Below are 21,498 nucleotides of genomic sequence, written 5' to 3'. Positions count from 1 at the left end.
GTCTCTAGTCATTGGTAAGTGTTTCTAATGTGCTGGGTTAAGAATCCCCAGCCAATAGCTTCCTTCTCAGATGTGGCTGGTGTGGGCTGAGCTCCCCATTGGTTGGGTTTGCCAACTGGGTGGCCAGTTGTCTGAATACCAGTCAGTACTGCTAGTTTAGGGGGGGTCATTTCCAATATTCACCAAATGCTTCCAGCTCTGCTAGAGAATTGCATTTCTCAGCCCCCTGGTGGTTGGGTGGGGCCATGTGTGCGACTCAAAGCTCAAGAGTCCTGCCGGGGAAGTGCTGTGCCCCGGCTGGGGCATTTAATTGTGAGTGCAAGACCCTTCTGAGATCCGTCCTTTAGCATGGTGACTGGAAATATTTGCAAGGACAGCTGCTTCCCCAGCCTGGGCCCTTCAATGAGGAGATGTGAACAGAGGCTCCAGCCGGCTCATGATAGACACGTAGCTCAAGTGAGAAATAAACCTTTGTTGTTATGAATCACAGAGGTTTGGGTTGCTTGCAATGTATCTTATCTTGACTAGCATTCTACTAGTGTGAAATGAAGTCATATTCAGCACCTTTTATATTTCAAGCATGCATCCTCCAATTTTTATAAGTAAAGAGTTGACATATCAATTTCCATGAACTTTGTAGATACAATTCCCCAAAGTAATAGGTTTTCCTCTCTCTCCAAACAATGGTTGAAAATATGTACATATTAATAAATAGCACATATTTTACCCAAACCGAGCCTGTGTAAAATCAGACTGTGTAATGCACTTAATGAGTCAAGTTGGCGGGCCTACGCGGACTGCCCAACTTGCCCTAACCACAAGCTCGCTCTGCTTGGGAGTCTGGTGGCTGCCTCAGGTCCTTCGTTTCCACTGTCACTCCCTTTGACAAGTCAGAAGAGGGGTTTCCACTGGTGTCAACGCTTCCATTCTTTCTCACCCTGTTCTAACCTGCCACCCAGAGTTTCAAGTCAGAAGCGCCCCTCGTAATCACACACCCAATCCTCAAACCCCAGCACAGAGAAAGGGAAACCAGGTAGTACCACCTCCAAGTGGCAGAGGATGGACGCCCCTGGGGTCTAGCCAAGGCCAGTCCTTGCAGATCCTACAATAGACCTCATCGCTTCCCCTTCAAATGCTCCTCCCTCTGCCGGAAGCTGGTGGTGAACTCCCTCCTCCTCACCCCTCCCGTCTCTGCTCAAATGTAATCCTTGCCATGAGGTCAACCCTGAGACCTGGATTTAAAATTGCAACCAGTTCCTCTCACCTTCCTTAACACTATTCCTGTCCCTGCCTGGCCTTTGTCTTTCATCCACAGCCCTTAACTCCACGTAACTTCCACATCATCTAAGTTCGTGTGTATGTTGTTTCTTTCTTTCTCCAGTAGAACGTGAGCTCCACATAAGCAGGAAATTTTGTCTTTTTTTTTTTTTTTGTCAGTCTTGTATCCCAAGTAAACAGAACAGTGCGAGGCACAAAAAAGATGTTTAATACGTATCTGCTGAATGAATGAACAGGGTGGGGCCAGGCATCTGTGACTTTGAGAGACAGCCCAGGTGAGCCAGGCTGCGGAGCAAGATGAGGAACTGCTGCCCCATAGCCCCTAGTTCATTGACAGTGCGTGCAGCTATTGCTCTTTTCTCGATTGAGACCTAAATGGTCAAGCAAGTTCTGGTTTATTCCTGCCTGTCAGGGACAGCATCCTGCCCACAGCTGTGGCAGGGAAAGGAAATGGGGTGGCTTCTGTGTGAGCCCATGGTGGCTGCTTCTCTCAGTGCTCATTATTCTAAATGGGCACATACCAAAAAAGAATATAAATCATGGGGATACAGAATAATTTTTAGTGACTATTAAATTTGGGATGGAAGTGGAGGACATGTTTTTTTTCCTCCTGAATTAAATGTTCAGAGGAGAGGTCTCCCCGGCTCCCTGTGGCTGTCAGGAGAGCATCTGATGTCTATGGTGGCATCAGTCTTGTTCTGAATGTTAGAGTACCACCAGGGAGACATCGTACCATGACATTGGCCTCTGCAAGAGAGGAAACATCATAGTTGGCAAGCACATGGACTCAAAATTTAAAAAAAATTTTTAACTTAAAGAGTACCATTTGTTCTTTATTTTTTTGTCTGAGTTGTATTATGCTCTTGTGTATTTTTCTCTGTCTTCTGTTTGCCACATTCTTTTCCTTAGGATTTTTTTTTTCAATCAATAGACTATCTTTTAGAGCAGTTTTAGGTTTACACCAAATTGAGTAGATAGTAGGGAGAGTTCCCATATATGCCCACCTAACACAGTTTCCCCTATTTTTAACATCTTCCATTAATGTGGCATATTCATTAAAATTGATAAGCCAATACTGATACCTTATTATTAACTAAAGTCTATAGTTTATATTAGGGTTCACTCTTTATGTTGCATATTGTGTATGAGTTTTGACAAATGCATGATCCCAAGTATCTGCCATGACAATATCATACAGAGTAGCTTCTCACTGCCTTAAAAATCCTTTGCGTTCCACCTACTAATCTCTCCCTCTCTTCACTGAACTCCTGGCAACCACTGATTTTTTTACTGCCTCTATAGTTTTGTCTTTTCCAGAATGTCATATAGTTGGAATCATATAGTACATAGACTTCTCCAACTGGCTTCTCTTACTAAGCACTTACTTTTTTTTTTTTTTAGAGCAATAGGGATTTTTTAATTTTTTTTTTTTAAAGGCCAGTCAGGGAGAAATTCGTCAGGAAAACACGTTTCATGGGATATCTCATGTTGGTCTCTACATGAAGGCACCACAAAGCTGCCCCCTTCCCTGGGGTCCCTTACCCCCCCTCCCCCGCATGAGGGCTCAGCACAGTTCACCCAACAAGGGCCAGCCACATAGAGGGAGACAAAGTCTGCATACCTCCCCGGTGAAGCCGCACCCCATAGAAGGTGAACATGGTGACAGCTCTCTGCAGGCTGGAGACAGAGCTGCAACTAATTCTTGGGTGTCTACGTGCATTTCAGGCTCTGTTCTCAGCAGAGACCTTATGGAGGGTCCCCAAATGCAGGTGTCAATGGGACACAGGCACACCACCAGCAGAAGCATCCGTGCTCAGGGTTTCCACCCCAGAGGCTCCCAAGAGGCCCTGGTCTCCAAAGTGCATTCCATACATAAGGGGTGACTTTTCTAGAAAGCTGCCCTATTACCCGCAAAGGGGCTCCAAAGTCATCTGTGCAACCACTCTGCTGCTTTGACACTTGCAAAAACAGCACCTGTGTACAAATGGGCAATATAGGGCTGTTTGGGATGTAGCCCTGCCAAATCCTGGTTCCTTTAGGTCTTTTCATGGCTTGATAGATCATTTCTTTTTATCAAGGAATATTATTCTATTGTGGGTTACTACAAATTGTTTATTACCTCTTTATCTTCTGAAATATATTTTGGTTGCTTCCAGTCTTCAACAACTATGAATAAAGCTGTTATAAACATTCATGTGTAGGTTTTGTGTGGACATAAATACCTTGGGTAATACTTTGAGGTGCAATGCTGGATTGTATGAAAGGACTATGTTTAATTTTGTAAGAAACTGCCAAATTGTGTTTTGAGGTGGCTGTACCTTTTGCATTCCCACCAGCAATGAATCCAAGTTCCCGATGCTCTATATCCTTGCTAGCATTTGGTATTGTCTTTTCTTTGGATTTGGGTCATTCTAAGAGGCATGTAGTTGTTTAATGTGTAACTCCCTAATGACGTGATGTTGAGCATCTTTTCATATGCTTATTTTCCATCCGCATAACTTCTTTGGTGAGAGTCTATTCAGGTAATTTGCCCTTTTTTTTTTTTTTAATTTGCCCATTTTTTAACTGAGTTGTTTGTTTTGTATCAAGTTTAAGAGCTCTTTGTATATTTTGGATACAAATCTTTTATCAGATATGTGTTTTGCAATTTTTAAAAAAGATTTATTTATTTATTTATTTATTTATTTATTTATTTATTTATGATAGACGTAGAGAGAGAGAGAGAGAGAGGCAGAGACACAGGAGGAGGGAGAAGCAGGCTCCATGCCGGGAGCCTGATGTGGGACTCGATTTCGGGACTGGGCCAAAGGCAGGCGCTAAACCGCTGAGCCACTCAGGGATCCCCCATGTGCTTTGCAATCTTTAAAACGTTTTTATATTAATTCCACTACTGTTAACATAGTTTCAGGTGTTACAATATAGTGTTTCAACAGGTCTATATTTCACCTGGTGTTCATCACAAGTGCTCTCCTTAATCCCCATCACCTATTACAAATAACCCCACCCATTTCCCCTCTGGCCACCATCAGTTTGTTATCTATAGTTAAGAGTCTATTTCTTGGCTTGTCTCTCACTCTTTTTTCCTTTGCTCATTTGTTTTGTTTCTTAAATTCCACATATGAGTGAAATCATATGGTATTTGTCTTTCTTTGACTTATTTTGCATAGCATTATATTCTCTAGCTCCACCCATGTTGTTGCAAATGGCAAGATTTCGTTCACTCTTTTTTTTTTAAGATTTTATTTTTAAGTAATCTCTCCACCCAATGTGGGGCTTGAGCTCACAATGCCAAGAGCAAGAGTTGCATGCTCTACAGACTAGGCCTGCCAGGTGTCCCACAATTTCATTACTTTTTATGGCTGAAGAACATTCCATTGTATATATATATACCACAACTTCTTTATCCATTCAACTCTTGATGGATATTTGGGCTGCTTCTACAATTTGGCTATTATATATAATGCTGCAATAAACATAGGGGTACATGTATCCCTTTGAATTAGTGTTTTTGTATTTTTGGAGTAAATACCCAGTATTTTTTTTTAATTTTTATTTATTTATGATAGTCACACACAGAGGAGAGAGAGAGGCAGAGACATAGGCAGAGGGAGAAGCAGGCTCCATGCACTGGGAGCCCGACGTGGGATTCGATTCCGGGTCTCCAGGATCGTGCCCTGGGCCAAAGGCAGGCGCTAAACCGCTGCGCCACCCAGGGATCCCTACCCAGTATTTTTTAATATAACAGCTTTATGGAGATATAATTCACAAATCATACAATTCACCCTTTAAAGTAAAATTTCAATAATGTTCAGTATATCTAGAGTTGTACAAACATAACCACAATCAATTTTAGAACATTTCATTGCCAAAAAACAAACAAACAAACAAACAAACAAACATGGCTGGGGTGCCTGGCTAGCTCTGTCAGGGAAGCATATAACTCTTGATCTTGGGGTCATGAGTTTGAGACCCAGGTAGGATATACAGATTACTAAAAAATACAAATAAACTTAAAAAAAAAGATACCCATGCCTATTAGTAGTTACACTCTCATGCTCCCCCAACACCTCTAGCCCTAGACAATCACTAATTTACCTTCTATTTCCATACATTTGCCTATTCTGGACATTTGCAGATAAATAAGATTGCATAATATATGATCATTTGAAATTGACTTCTTTCATTTAGCATAATTTTTTGAGGTTCATCCATGCTGTGGCTTTTATTAATGGTTTATTTTATTTTATTTTTTAAGATTTTATTTATTTATTCATGAGAGACACACAGAGAGAGAGAGAGGCAGAGACACAGGCAGAGGGAGAAGCAGGCTCCATGCAGGGAGCCTGATGTAGGACTGGATCCCTGGTCTCCAGGATTAGGCCTGGGCCAAAGGCAGGTACTAAACCGCTGAGCCACCTAGGGGATCCCCCTGTTTATCTTTTTGAGGAACTGCCAAACTGTTTTCCAAAATGGCTACACAATTTTACATAGCCAGCTGAAGTGTGGGAGGCTTCCAAGTTTTCCACATTCTCATCAACACTTGTTATTGTCCATCTTTTAGAATATGGTCATCTTAGTGGTGTGAAGTGACATCTCATTGTGGTTTTGGTTTGCCTTTTTCCTTTTTTAAAAAAATATTTTATTTATTTACATGACAGAGAGAGCAAGCACAAGCAGGGCGAGCTGCAGAGGGAGAGGGAGAAGCAGGCTCCCTGCTGAGTAAGGAACCTGATTCAGGGCTCCATCCCAGGACCCTGAGATCATGACCTCAGCCTAAGGCAGATATTTAACTGACTGAGTCACCCAGACGCCCCATGGTTTCCATTTTCCTGTTGACTAACGATGTTGAGCGTCTTTTTATGTACCTATTCACCATTTGTAGGTCTTCTTTGGAGAAATGCCTATTCTGATTCTTTGTCCATTTTTAAATGGAGTTGTTTTTCTTTTTGTTACTTAGTTATAAGCGTTCTTTATATATTCTGGATACTAGACCCTTATCAGATATATAATTTGGAAATATATATTTTCTAGAGCATTTAGAATGTAACTGAATCTCCATACAAGATCCTTCTAAGTATAGGCTGACCCCCTCTCTGAAGCTTGAATCTGTCCCACAGGACAGATCTGAATAAATTGCGGGCCTGTCTCTCTTTGGATACATCCAAGGTAAAAGGAAAGTCATTGCTTTTTTCTTTTTTTTTTTTAAAGATTTTATTTATTTATTCATGAGAGACACACAGAGAGAGAGAGAGAGAGAGAGAGGGGCAAAGACACAGGCAGAGGGAGAAGCAGGCTCCATGCAGGGAGCCCGACGTGGGACTTGATCCAAGGTCTCCAGGATCAGCCCTGGGCTGAAGGCGGCGCTAAACTGCTGAGCCACCGGGGCTCTCCATCATTGCTTTTTAAGTAGTAAGTTCAGTTAATGGTTGACTTGGTCATAATGGTAACAGCAACAGCCACTATTTTTGGGGCCTTTACCTCAAGATCAGATATATTATTTTCTTTTAATTCCTGCAACTACCATCTGAGGTAGTTGTTATTAGTCTATTTTACAGGGAAGCACAGAGAACTTATTTGCTCAAAGTCAAACTATTATTTTAATGATGCAGATCTAGGTTCAAACTAGGTCCATCTGACTACAAAACCTGTGTTGCTAAGTACTATTCCTTTTCCAAATATGTGGCTGTGGTAGAAAACAGATTTGAGGTTCTCTTCCCCTCTCTGGGCACGCAGAAGGGCTACATTTCCCAGAGCTTTTTTGATTAGGTGGGACTGTAGTATTATTTCTAGTCTGGAGCTTTTAGGCTGAGGCATCTAAGAACAGGTGTAAGTTCTCTTTCTCTTTTCCTTGTTGCAGTAACTCTGGGAGCCATGAGATTGTGGAGCTCTGACATGAAAGGTGCCTGGATCCCTACTGGCCTGCATTTAATTTGCATGAGCAAGATACAAACTCTAGGTGTTAAGCCTCTGAGAATTTAAGGTTTGTTTGTTCTTGTAATGTAGACTCTCCCATCCTGAGTATTAGAGCTGCATATTATAATTGCCTCCATTTATTTTCCTTTTGATTGCAGTTCTGCCTTCTAGGCAAGGACATGCCACATAATATCAGTTTCTGACACTTGCTATATCATTTTATTTGTGTTTGTCTCCCATGTGCTGATCTCACGGCACAGAATAGTTATGATCTTCTTAGCAGGTCAGAGATTATGTTTCATATTTCTTCTTCATCCTAGCAGCTCTAGGCACAAAATTAGTGTGGAAGCAATGCTTGTTAATTGTTAAATCTATAATAACCAGAAAAAAACTATTTGTATTTATTGTGGATTTCACAAGTCATTCTTCATTAGACTTTTAAGTTGAGTTGAGGATGCTGTTCTATTTATAAGTCTGGAATACTTTAGCAATTTCTTTTAAGGAACTTTTAAATAATAATTTGGTCCCATTTACAAATTCAGTTAAATACTTTCAGCCATTTAAAACTGCATTTATAAATGTAATATATTCTATTTCCTTTTAAAAAGTACTTCAATTGTCTGACAAACCCTCCCTAAGGACTTAAGTAATTTTTATAAATCTAATAAATTAAACATACAGATATGGTGAACCTAATTTCTCTGAAATGTTTTACTACCATATATAAACTTGGTAAGTTTTCTACTTAAAAATCATAAATGTAAATCAATGATTTGATTACATTTTTCTGAAACAAATACAAATTTGTACAAAAGTTGAAAGTACAGAGACCTTTTTCTAAACCATTTGAGAGTAGTTGCCAATCTGATGCCCCATCACCCCTGAATCTTTTAGTGTGTGCTTTCCTACAGACAAGGACATTCTCCTATATAACCACAACACAGCCATTCAAATCAGGAAATTAACACTGACACATCACTATTATTAACCCTCAGACCCCATTCAAGTTTTGTCTCTAGTCCCAACGATGTCCTTTAGAGCAAAGGCATCCTGTTCAGCATCATGTGTTCATGTGGTTGTCATGTGTCTTTGTTCTCCTTCAATCTGGAACAGTTCCTTAGCCTGTCTTTGACTTCCATGTCCTTGATATTTTTGAAGCTTGTAGGCCAATTATTTTGCAGAATACTCCCTGGTGTGGTATATCTGATCCTCATGTAGGTTCAGGCTATGTGTCTTGGGCAGGAATATTACAGAAGCAATGTTGTGTTCTTCCTACTGCATTCTATCAATTGGTGTGTGATTTCAGTTTTTCGCATTGTTTTATCATGTTCACTTTTTTTTTTTTAAGATATATTTATTTATTCATGATAGACTCAGAGAGAGAGAGAGAGAGAGGCAGAGACACAGGAGGAGGCAGAAGCAGGCTCCATGCCGGGAGCCCGACGCGGGACTCGATCCCGGGACTCCAGGATCACGCCCTGGGCCAAAGGCAGGCGCCAAACCGCTGAGCCACCCAGGGATCCCCATCATGTTCACTTTGATTACTTGAGTACGGTGGTGTGTTCACTGTAGACTTAATTTTTCGTCCCTTTGTAGCTTAATATTTTGAAGCTATGCAAATATCCCGATTTTGTTAAAGTTTTATAAAACTTCTTGTTTGTTTGTTTATTTATGCCTCCATGTTTCTTATTTTGTTCAATGGGTTATAATCCATTACCTCCATTTTTTGTTTTGATTCCTGTAGTATCTCTAATCAAGCTGGCTTGTTTCTTTTGACATGTTGCTGTAATTTTTTGAGCATTCCTTTGCTACATGACACAATTAGATGTTTTGGGTTTATATTGCACCTTCCCTACCCTAGCCCTGGAATCATCCATTTCTCCAAGGAGCCATGAAAGAGAGTATGTAGAAGCCAGGACCTACCCTTAGGGTATGCCCATTGCCATTGGGGTAATGCTGCTCCTGGTCTTTCCATGGCACAGAAAACAAAGAGGAAATTGGCTTCCATTACCCTTCATATGTTTACTTATTTGGTCAATAGCTATGTATTTATTAGTCAATCAGTCTCTCACCGGGGCTGCCACCCTCTTTTCCCTGCTTGGACTCTCTCCCCTCCCCCTGCATGGATCCCTTCCTCATCCTGCCCTGGTCGGCTGTGGCTCCTCACTCATTCTGAAGATACAGTAGATTCTCATTTGAGGTAGTTCTGTTCTATAAAGTTGTTGCAAACACTGAATTAGTGAGTGCCCAATCTTTGCTCCTAAGAGAAATACAGAGTTAGGTTCCTGAGGGCCTCCGGCCACATTCTTGTTAACCAATCAAAACTACCTTGTTTTATGTGCATTTCTGTTTAAGGCATCTTACTTAATAGATACTGTTGATTCATTAACGTTCAACTCACAGCCAACAGCGGTATATATAACCCATGCCTGAACAAAGCTTATCTAACACACATGTTCTCTGTAACATCACGGCCTTCTTACATTTGGGAAAAGTGAGCAGCACTTCAGGACTACGCTTGGTGGTCATCTTAAATAGTGAAATCAGCAATAAATAACAAAAATGTGAAACATGTGGCACTAAGTAGACAAGAAAAGGACAGTAATATTGACAGTACGAGAGTTGAAACAAGGCAGAGTGTCGCCTTGTTTGGCCTTGGCTGGGAAGGTGTTCCCGCGGTGTTTCAAATATTTTGCCGTGCTGTGCATGTCTGTGAATGACTGCAAAAGCACCATCAGTATTGATTTTGAGGTTACAAATGCATTTTAGTCAGTAGGTGAATTTGCAAATATGAGATCCACAAATAATGAGGACTGACTATGAATCTACTTTGCTCTGCCTCACCTAATGGCTTTCGGACAGTCGGGGAAGGGAAGGAAGAGAAAGATTGACTGCATACTTGAAATTACAGTCACAAGGCTGAGCTGTTACATGAATAGGCCAAATTCCTTTCAGCATGGTAAGTACATAAAAAACCGAATAAGCACAAACATCTCAACTTGAACATATTAATACCATGAGTATTCTTCTTTTCAACATTCCCATACTTAATTCTAAGATAATTATCCATTAAGGGGATTCTAGTATCTCACACAATTTCTGGAGTTATCTTCGCGTGTATTTTTTTTAAGGTTGCTGCATTGACTTGCTTAAGATTGCGAAAGCACCAGAGAAGTGGGCGGCTGATGAGATTCTTGTTGGTGACCTTGACGGGATTCAGGGAATCCGTGTGCTAGTGCTGGAGCCACTCGTGTAGGATCACAAGAGCCAGCTGTGCTGTCTCTTCCCAGCTCCATGTTCTGAGCCTTGTGTTAGTAATTTGAAATTGGCTATGTTGGGTGTATTTGCACCATGGAAATCTGCAAATGCTACAAGTCAGGGCTTTTTTAGAGAACCGGTTGTTAAATCTTAACCAGCATAGCACTGCCATGAACCCATGAACCCTATTTATAGTTGCTGTGCCATTGACTCTATAACCCAAAAAAGGGAATGCTGACAACTGACAAAGCCAGAGACCTTCTAACCTCTACTTGCAGAAGTCTTCAACCCTTATAGTGCTTATTTGGATACTGCATTTCTTTGGCTCTTAAGATAGGTAACCTCAATTCTAAAGATTTAAGTCTGGTGGATTCCTGGGGTGCCTGGCTGGATCAGTGGGTAGAGCATGAGACTCTTGATGTTGGGGTCATAAGTTTGAGTCCCATGTTTGGTGCAGAGATGACTAAACTAAATAAATAAACTTAAAAAAAATCTGGATAAATCTAATGGGCTCTTGAATTCTTTTACCTTCTTAGGAACATAACTCTTACAGTATGGACATAAAATCTGACTGAGTCTAGGCCCTCTTTCTTAGCTTTGTCCAGTTCAGTCATGACTTTAAAGGTGATTCTATATCCCCCTCCCCGTCCCACCATCTCAACCTCCAGCTTGGTGCACTTCCTCCTGCAGTATCCAGCCCAGAATCCTCATGCTATAAACTCTCCCCATTTCTTTTTTCCCAGTTAGGGTCCTTTTGCAGATAAGTGCCCTGGCCTCCGAGCTTGGCGGGGCAGTTACCCCCTCCCCTACAGGTCTCCTTGAGCTGGAGGAGCCACCATGTCCTCCTTCAACACCTGGCACCAGCATGTGGACAAAGAAGTCATGCTGTTGTGCTGATCCTGGTGACTCAGGCTGTAAAATTGCAGGCCAAGTTGTTAAACTCGGATTCAGGTAGACAGCCAAACAGAGCCACGGCTGCCCTGCATCTGGGTTTTGGCAGACAGAGCAGTTTCTCCATCTGCGGGAGCCTTGGTGTGGCCTTTCCCTCCAGGAGGCAATGCCAGGATAATTTATTGGGCCATAATTGTTGAAAGGAATAGTCCTTCAGGCCATTCATTGAGGCCAAAAATGTTTCTTTATTGAGCATTCTCAGTGTTCTCAGCCTTGTGCTATGTGGAGTGTGCGCGAGCGTGTGTGTGGGTGTGTGTTGAGAGAAGAATCACAAAAAAGACCAAGCCCTAGTCATTCTTCTGTGATTTATCGGTTGAGCAACAATAGAAAGCAGGATATGCTAAGCGTAGTGGCATCTGACTGGTTCAGTTGGTGGAGTGTGTGACTCTTGACCTCAGAGTTGTAAGTTCGAGCCCCATACTAGATGTAAGGATTATGAAAAATAAAATCTTTAAAAATAAATTAATAAAATGAAGTTTTTTTTTTTTTTAAAATAGGAGTATGCTAAATGCCAAATAAGTAGTAGAAACAGAAAACGCTAAAGATTTTCAAAGGAAACATTTTTCATCACTCTGAAGAAAATCCTTCACAGGGTTGGTCTGAAGGATGGATAGGATTTAGTCAGTGAAGAACAAGGTGAAGGCACTTCACCTGGAAGAAGAGCTTATGGGATGGGTCTGGAAGGCCAGGTGGCTGGTAGGCACGCAACTCCTGAGGCTGCTCCTGGGGAAGGTCTCCTGAGAGAAGAGCTGGAGATGTGGGCAGAGGCCACATGGGAGGGGACTGCAAATGATGGGCAAAGGAATTTAAACTCCATTTGGTAGGAAACAAACCCTTACCGAAAGTTTTTGTTTTAAAGATTTTATCTATTTGAGAAAGAGAGAGCACAAGCAGGGGGAGGGGCAGAGGGAGACGCAGGTTCCCTGCTGAGAGCAGGGAGCCCAACATGGGGCTCGATCCCAAGACCCCGAGATCATGACCTGAGCTGAAGGCAGACGCTTAACTGAGCCACCTGGGCGCCCCTCACCAAAAGTTTTTAAGGAGAGGAGTGGCATGATCTGGTTTGTGTCAAACAAAGTTAAAATTTCTGTTCTCACCATTGGAGGTATTTTCTCTAAGAGGAGCTTTAGTGATGTTCTGAGGTTGCTGGGCTGAGGAGGTCATGAGTGATGGAATAAAGATGGGTTCCTAAGGACGTCTCTTCTCTGCTCACTAGGCTCTTCTCGTCTGATCACCATCTGCAGTAGATATCAGAGATAATAAGGTGATCCATAATAATAATGATAACCACAAACAAGAATAGGTAAAATTTACTGATTACTTTCTCTGCACTGGATCCTGAGCTAAGCACTCTACTCTGATTTTGTAAAGTACTTATATCAATTGTATGAAGTAGATACTATTCTTATCTCCATTTTACAGATGAGAAAACTAAAGCAGAGAGAAGTGAAGGGATTTGCCGAAGGCCACACAGACAGAAGTGACAGTGGGAAGATGAGAACACAGCACTGTCTGACTCCAGGGCTTGAGCTCTGCCCTCCTACACTGTATATATTCTCTTCTGAGATGAGTCACTTTTTCTGTGGAGGAGTCCCCAGGATAGCTGGGCAAGATTGTGAAAAGAAGGCTGGATTTCAACCCAAGCAGGTGGTTTTGCAGGTGGTGGAAGGACCACATCCAGAGGCTGAAAGAGAGTGAATTCAGATCGCCTTGGAAGGTGGTTGCTAGTGCATGTTACAGGTTTAACCACCATCATTATAGTTCAACTAGCTTCACGATGAATGAATGAGTGAACAAATGAATGAATTGGTTGCTAACTGGTGGCCCACAGGGTATCTGTTCTAAGGATATTTTTGTCTCACATGCTGTTAAAAAAAAACATAGAGTCAATGTTTTAAAATCAAGTAATTTTTAAAAATTCAGAATTCTAAATTCTGTTATGCAATTTGGAAATCTGGCAAGAGTACATTTGCATTTCTGCAGAGCTGGAGTCAGCTGGAGTAAGCAGCAGCTGTCCCCCCATCCCCGCCCAGGCCAAGGGGCTTTGCTCCCCTGTTCATGGAGCCCATAGCACTCAAACAGAGTGTGCACTTCTCCAGTCTCATTGATCCACTTATGTCACCTCCTTGGTCTCCATAGGTATTTGATTTTGAAACCCTGTTGACAGATGCTTCCCTAAATAATCATAGGTGAAGTGAAAGTGGGAGGAATAGCAAGAAAATGCATAACATTGTGATCCAGAAAGACTTAATCAATAAATGCCCATCTAGTGGAAGTTTCATAAAGATAAATATAAGGTCTTATAACCCATTAAATCAAGCGTGCTAGTGGGGACACAAGGATATGGCTTAACAGTAATAAACTAAAAAAAACCCCCACAAGTTTTAGTTGAAGAAAACCTCAATGTGAGTCAACAGTATGATGTAAGTGTCAAAAAGCTGTGACTTTAGGCTATATTAACAGAAGTATATAGCAAATGTTTGGCTTCCTCATAACAGGGATTAGAGGTATACTGCATAGCCTCCCGGGAAGAGTACAAATTAATTTCACAGGGTGGAGACTGAGGGAGGCCAGATATTGACACAGTGTAAGGAAGCTGCCCAGAGCTGCCCAGAGACTGAAGAGCTGCGCAGGAGGTGGTATGTTCCCTGGAAACTAAAGTGTTCTAGCATGAGCAGGATGACCACTTGGCAAAAATATGGAGTAGTAGACAGGAATGATCAGAGGAAGATTGGTGTCAGAGAACTTCAGGTCCATTTTGACCCTGACATTCCATGATTCCATGTACTATTTTTTTTTTTAAAGTCATTTATTCATGAGACAGAGAGAGAGAGAGAGAGAGAGAGAGAGAGAGGCAGAGACATAGGCAGAGGGAGAAGCAGGCTCCATGCAGGGAGCCTGATGTGGGACTCGATCCCGGGACTCCAGATCATGCTCTGGGTCGAAGGCAGGTGCTACACCGTTGAGCCACCTGGGCTGCCCCGATTCCATGTACTAAAAGTCTTTTGGAGAAAGGGAAATGAATATTAACCTCTTTGGGCCATATCATGTGTGCCAGCTACACATATGGCACCAGTTTGGCAGAAAGCACTTAGGCTCATCACTGGAGGGCCCACCGTGGTGCTTCAGATGTGAGTTGGTCTGAAGATGGCATTTTGCTACCTCGTAGGTTTGTGGAATGGCCAAACTTGCAATGGAGACATGGCACACATTTAGGAGACACGTAGGCGGTGAGGAAGTAAGTGACAGCCGCTGTATACAAACAACTTGCTAGTTATCAGGGGTCCCTGTGCAATCTCAAACCAAATCCGGAGGTTTGCTCCCTGGCAACACTTTGTAACCAGTGGGTTAGCAATGGGTCTGTTGTATCTAACACATGACTGCAGCGCACAGGAGAAGATGCTATGCTGCGGAAAAGAACATGGGCTCTGGAGTCAGACAGCCTGGGTTCAAATCCTGCTTCAGGTAACTCATGTGTATAAAGCAGATAATCACATCTACATACAAGATATTACATAAAGTGTTTTTAACTTAGTAAACGATCAACAGAAATTAGCCAAAGACTTGTTTTTCTTTATGAATATTTTTAAGATTGGCCTGTTTTTCTCATTTTCATCCTGCTGTGGTTGGTCTGTGAGGCTGCTTGGATTTCAGCAGCTGGGGCCCTCTAGAGAAAACATGTGTTGAGGAGACTGGATGGAGGGATTAGAAGACATGAGCTCCAGTTATGGGCAGGATCAACCCGCTGTTCACACAGAGATCGTCACCAGCAATTTTAAAAGGGAGCTCCCGGGGTGCCTGGCAGGTTCATCTGTAGAGTTTGCGACTCTTGATCTCAGGATCATGAGTTCAAGCCCCACGTTGGGGGACAGGGCTTACTTAAAAAAATCTTTCAAGATAAAAACTTCAAAAATTAAAAAAATAAAAGGAAGCTCCTTACTCGTCATCTACCTCAGTATCTTCTATAAGAGGTTCTGTGGGAGGAATTTCTGTCACCAGCTCCTCAAAGTGCCACCTGCAGGTCCTCAAAATGCCAAGCACACCCTGACTGGGGCCTTTTTCCTTACTGGTTCTTCTGGCTGCAACTCTCTTGCCTCAGAAATGCGCATGACTCAATCTGTTTCTTCATTCAAATATTGCCTTGTTGGAGGAACCGCCCCTGAGCAGCTATCTAGAATAGCATCTCTCCCCTTGTCCCGATTTCTCTCTCTTGCCCTGAATACCACCTGACATATGATGTAATTAGTTCTTATCTCTGTGGCCTCACTAAATGGGTGTTCCATGAGAGCAGGGACTTGGTCACAAACAGAGCTCTTGCCCCAGGGCCTGGAAACTGCTGGTGTATGTTAGGTCTCAATGGATGTTTTCGGGTTGGGTACTTTACTGTGGCTTTCTGGGTGGCTTTATTGCTTCCCAGAAAACCTCTACCCCAAACAATCCTGAGTCCACTCTGAGTAATGGGTCTATGAGCCAAATAGCAATGCCTAGGGAGAGAATGCTAGGTCCCTAGCACCGGAATGTTACTGTTTTGTGATTGGCTCCCTTACATTGGCTTCCCTGCTGCTGCTGAAGGTAAACAGTAACAGCAAGAGACGGAGCAGGAGCAGTGGCTTCTGGAAGAATGAGACACTTATTCACATAAAGGGGAAGCAGGACAAAGCGCCCTATTTCTACGGGGCCACGCAGAATAATCCCTGGAAATGGGGAACACTTACCGGTCCTGTCTTTCAATGGTCCAATTGTCTGGCACCACAGAGCTGTGAAGGCTGTTTATAGATGGGCTTTCACACTTGAGCAAGGAAAGAGTCTACTTCTGATTGTGCAGCTGGAGGTAGACCTTTAATGTGTCTCATCTGTGTACAGCTACTGCACTTTACTCACGTGGAAGATCATGTTTACTCCTTTGGCCCTTAAAGGGCTGATCCTGTTGAAGCAATTATTCCCCAGCAGTCCGCGCGCTGTCTAAACCTGTATTTCAAAGCTGTGTTTGGCATTGGAAATAAAGTCAATTGGCTTGGAGGGTTTGTTTTGTGTGTGTGTGTGTGTGTAGCATTTGGCCTTGTTGGGCAGTGGGAACTTTAGGGCTGACAGTTCAGGGAGTATCTTCTGATAGGAAGTGGTCGAATGGGTTCAGCTGTGGATCTTAAATGAGGAAACATTTTTGGATTTCGATGACTGTAATTTTGTTTTGCATGATATTGATTTGAAAGACCTAACTGATAAAAGTAAAGCCCTCCCAAAGTGGGGGGGTGAGGGCTAAAAAACAACATTTAGATTTTAGAAAGATAATCAATTCAGCCGTTAGCTGTATTTTGTATTCTGTACTTGTCCCTCATCACATTCAGCATAGGCAGCATTTGTCCTTGACACCAGAGCTTGCTGTAAGCTGGTTCTGGCCACAGAGAATGGACAGAGGCTTCCCACCTCTCCTTCAAAACAGGGGACAGAAATGTGGTGAGAGTATGTGTTTGATGACTTCTAGGATATTCAATGCCCATAAAAAAATGGCCAAGGCCCATATAGAAGATAGGCAAAGATCATGGCCTTTTATTAAGGACCTCCCGGCATGTTATAAGCCTACCCTGGAACAAGCATACACATACCTATTTCCATCTCTGTGCTACATCCCCTTGTCTGATTCAATAAGGTGGTGAGTCATTACATGATGGAGTCTATGAGTCATTCCTCTGGGCCTAGAAAGTGCCTGGCACAGAGTGCTCAATAATGATTGTTGAATAGAATCGAATGATCCCAAAACGGAATTTCAAAAATGGAAGGACTTCAGAGATCATCTACACCAAGAACCTGATTTCATAGGGGAGGTAAGACAATTTGCCTAAGAACCCAAAGGCTGGCAGCCACTAACGACCTGAGCCTTTATTTCTCTGCCAGACCTTTTTTGAAAAACAGAGCTAGGCATGGCCTTGGCATTTGTGAAACATCTTTCAGGTGTGTGTGTGTGTGTGTGTGTGTGTGTGTCCTGGGTCACTAGTTTCTTTGTGCTTGTAGCATAAAGAACAAAATCAAATGTCATCCTCCTAACACTTTCATTTATAGATGAGGAGGTTGTGATACAGATTCACAAGCCAGTTTGGGATCACACAGTTGGGCATGCGGCAGACAGAGCCAGGGCCTCCTTATTCCCAAGGAGGTAAGCCTGGGGTTTTCCTGGGTGACCCAGCACCAGGATCTCCAGGGCACTGTGAACCTTGGGGAGGTGAGACCATGTCATCCAACCACAATAAATCACTCCCCAATGGCAAAGACCTTAAACCTGTGGCAGTCCTTAGTACACACTAGGTACTCAGAAAGTATTTGTTGAGTGAATCAACTACTAAAGGTATTTTGAGGTGGACCATGTAGAAAAGGCTGTAGGGTTACAGCATGAAAATAAAGAGACCCATACCCTTGAACAGAACATTTATATCTAAATGAATCTTGTCTTTCCAAGAATTCACCTCCTGAGACTATCTACATTTATTTCAATATGCTGCTACTGTTTAAAACTTTTGAAAGCTCTCTTTTTGGCATTTTCTCCTGAGTGTTTGAATTAAGTCATACAAAACCAATGTCAAAAAGAAAAAAAAAGTGTGTGTGTGGGGGGGAACACCTGGCTGGCTCAGTCTATACAGCATGTGACTCTTGGTCTCAGGGCTGTGAGTTTGAGCCCCATGTTGGATGTGAAGATTACTTAACATTTTTAAAGAAAATAGGATAAAATAAAACCAATGTCATTGTTTTACAGTCACATCTTCTTTTTTGACCTAAGTATAACTTTCCCAGTCAACCCTCCCCATCATATTTATCATATTTTACTTTTATTTTATTTATTTATTTATTTTTTATTTTTTATTTTTTTAAATTTTTTTTTTATTTATTTATTATGAGAGTCTCACAGAGAGAGAGAGAGAGAGGCAGAGACACAGGCAGAGGGAGAAGCAGGCTCCATGCACCGGGAGCCTGACGTGGGATTCGATCCCGGGTCTCCAGGATCGCGCCCTGGGCCAAAGGCAGGCGCCAAACCGCTGCGCCACCCAGGGATCCCCTATCATATTTTACTTTTAAAAGGATGGTTATTAAAAGTCTTTTGTGGGCAGCCTGGGTGGCTCAACAATTTAGCACTGCCTTCAGCTCAGTGTGTGATCCTGGAGACCCGGGATCAAGTCCCACATCGGGCTCCCTGCATGGAGCCTGTTTCTCCCTCTGCCTGTCTCTCTATGTCTCTCATGAATAAATAAATCTTAAAAAAAAAAAGTCTTTTGTACGCTAGCATTATTGCCTTCAAGATTTAGAATCCAGTCACACCATATATAAGAGCAGTGAATACTCATTGAATGCCAGTCACTGTGTTTATAAGCACTTCATAGAAAATGATTTATTTTATCCTCACAACAATTTTATTTAATTTTTAAAGATTTATTTACTTGAGCAGGGGAGACAGACCCTGCGTGCCCTCTAGCATGAGCACAGTGGGGGGAGGGGAGGAGGAACAGGGAGAGGGAAAGAAGATAAAATAGACTCCCTGTGGAGCACAGAGCCCAGCACTGGGCTGGATTTCACAACCCTGAGGCCATGACCTGGGCCGAAATCAAGAGTCAGACACTTAACTGACTGAGCCACCCAGGCACCCCTCCCCACAACGACTTTAAAAGGTAGGTATGGACATTGAAGTTGAGAGAGGTTACACAGTTGCCTGGGGACACAAATCTGGGAAGAGACAGGTTTTGAATATAGGTCTGACTCCAGAGCCCAATGGCTTGAACATTCTGATATTTACCAAGGAGAACACACTCTTCAACGGGACTTTTTTTTTTTTTTTTTTTAAAGTAAGCTCTAGGCCCAATGTGGGGCTTGAACTCACAGCCCCAAGATTAAGAGCAGGATACTCTACTGACTCAGTCAGCCAGGTGCCCCTCTTGAACATGATTTTTAAGGGCTCTGTGGTATTCCATCATATACTTGACCATAAGTTACCAGAGCAGTTTTCTATTGCAGAACATTTTAATTATTTCCATTAAAAATATTTTAAGGAATTCCATGATGATATCTTTGAACAAAAATCATTACATACATTGCTTGATCTTTCCTTCAGAAAAAAATTCTAGATACAGCATTTCTAGATCATGTTGTATTTATTTATTTATTTATTTATTTAATTTTATTTTATTTTATTTTATTTTATTTTATTTTATTTTTTTAGGTCATGTTTTAAAAGCTTTTAACCACTTTCTACAGCATCTGAAGTCCTTGCTTCCCAGTATTTATATTATCATTATTTAAATCATTGCCAGTCTGAAGTATAAAAAGATAACTTATTTTGATTTGTATTTTCATGTTTATTAGTGAGTATAAACACTTTTTTCATTTGTATTATTCTTTTGTGAATTGTCTTTTGTTCATTTTATTTAAAAGGTTGTATGTATTTTTCCTTCTGCTTTGCAAGACTGTTTTTCAAATTAAAGATAATAAGCCTTTGTCTATCTATCATATTGCCAATATCTTACCCTTGTTTGTGGTTTGTTTTTTCATCTAAAAAATCAAATATAAGTTTTAAAATTTTATATAGGCAAAACTATGCATCTTTTATGATTTTTAAAAAGATTTTATTTCATTTTATTAAGATTTTATTTATTTATTCATGAAAGACACAGAGAGAGGCAGAGGCAGAGACACAGGCAGAGGGAGAAGCAGGCTCCATGCAGGGAGCCAGATGTGGGACTCGATTCCAGGACCTGGGAACACGAACTGAGCCAAAAAGGCAGATGCTCAACCACTGAGCCACCTAGGTGTCCCTGATTTTTAAAATATTTTAAGGGGTCCCTGGGTGGCTTAGTTTTTTAGCATCTGCCTTCGGCCTAGGGAGTGATCCTGGAATCCTGGTATCAAGTCCCACATCAGGTTCCCTGCATGGAGCCTGCTTCTCTCTCTGCCTGTGTCTCTGCCTCTCTCTCTCTCTCTCCCACTCCCCCACTCTCTATCTCATGAATAAATAAAATCTTTTTAAAAAATTAACTCATAGAGGTGTCTGGGTGGCAAAGTCAGTTAAGCTTCCAACTTTTGGTTTCAGCTCAGGTTGTGATTTCAGGGTCATGGGTTCAAGACTTGTGCCAGGCTCTGTGCTCAGTGCAGAGTCTGCTTAAGATTTTCTCTCCCTCTCCCTCTGTCCCTTGCCCCGCTAAAATCGATCAATCAACCAATTAATCTTTAAAATAACTCATGTATTTGGAACTTTACTTTGATGATTGGCATACAGTAGGAACTCAAGCTTAATTTTTCCAAACAGAAGCCAAGTATCCTAGCACTATTTGCTAGCATATTTCCCCCTTTGATTTTTTTATTGAGATATAATTGACATATAATATCATATTAATTTCAAACATACAGCATAATGATTTGATATTTGTATATATTGTGAAATGATCACCACATTGTCTAGTTAATATGTCACCATAGTTATAAATTATTTTTCTTGTGATGAGAACTTTTAAGATCTACTCTCTTAGCAACTTTCAAATATGTAATACAGTATTATCAACTATAGTCACCATGCTGTATATTATATCCCCATGATATTTATTTTATAACTGGAACTTTGTACCCCTTGACCCCCTTCACCTATTTCACCCTCTGATTTTAAATGCTACTTTTATCATATACTAAATAGTTATTTATATTTGGGTCTGTTGGAAGGTTTTAAGTTTTATTTTACTGATATATGCCAAATCTCGATGTTTAATTACTCTGGCTTTATAATAGGTTTTATTTTTTATTTATTTATTTATTTTTTTAAACTTTTTTTTTTAATATTTTTTATTTATTTATGGTAGTCACAGAGAGAGAGAGAGAGAGAGAGAGAGGCAGAGACATAGGCAGAGGGAGAAGCAGGCTCCATGCACCAGGAGCCCGACGTGAGATTCGATCCCGGGTCTCCAGGATCGCGCCCTGGGCCAAAGGCAGGCGCTAAACCACTGCGCCACCCAGGGGATCCTATAATAGGTTTTAGTACTTAAAACATCCCCTCATATTTCTTTTTTCCTCCCGAAATTCATTGACTCACCTCTTCCAAAAATCTCTTTTAGATTTTAATGGGACCTGCGT

The sequence above is a fragment of the Canis aureus genome, chromosome 4 (genome assembly GCF_053574225.1).
Source record: "Canis aureus isolate CA01 chromosome 4, VMU_Caureus_v.1.0, whole genome shotgun sequence".
NCBI lineage: Eukaryota > Metazoa > Chordata > Mammalia > Carnivora > Canidae > Canis > Canis aureus.
The sequence above is the reverse complement of the archived record's forward strand: the minus strand, read 5'-3'. Positions refer to the sequence as shown.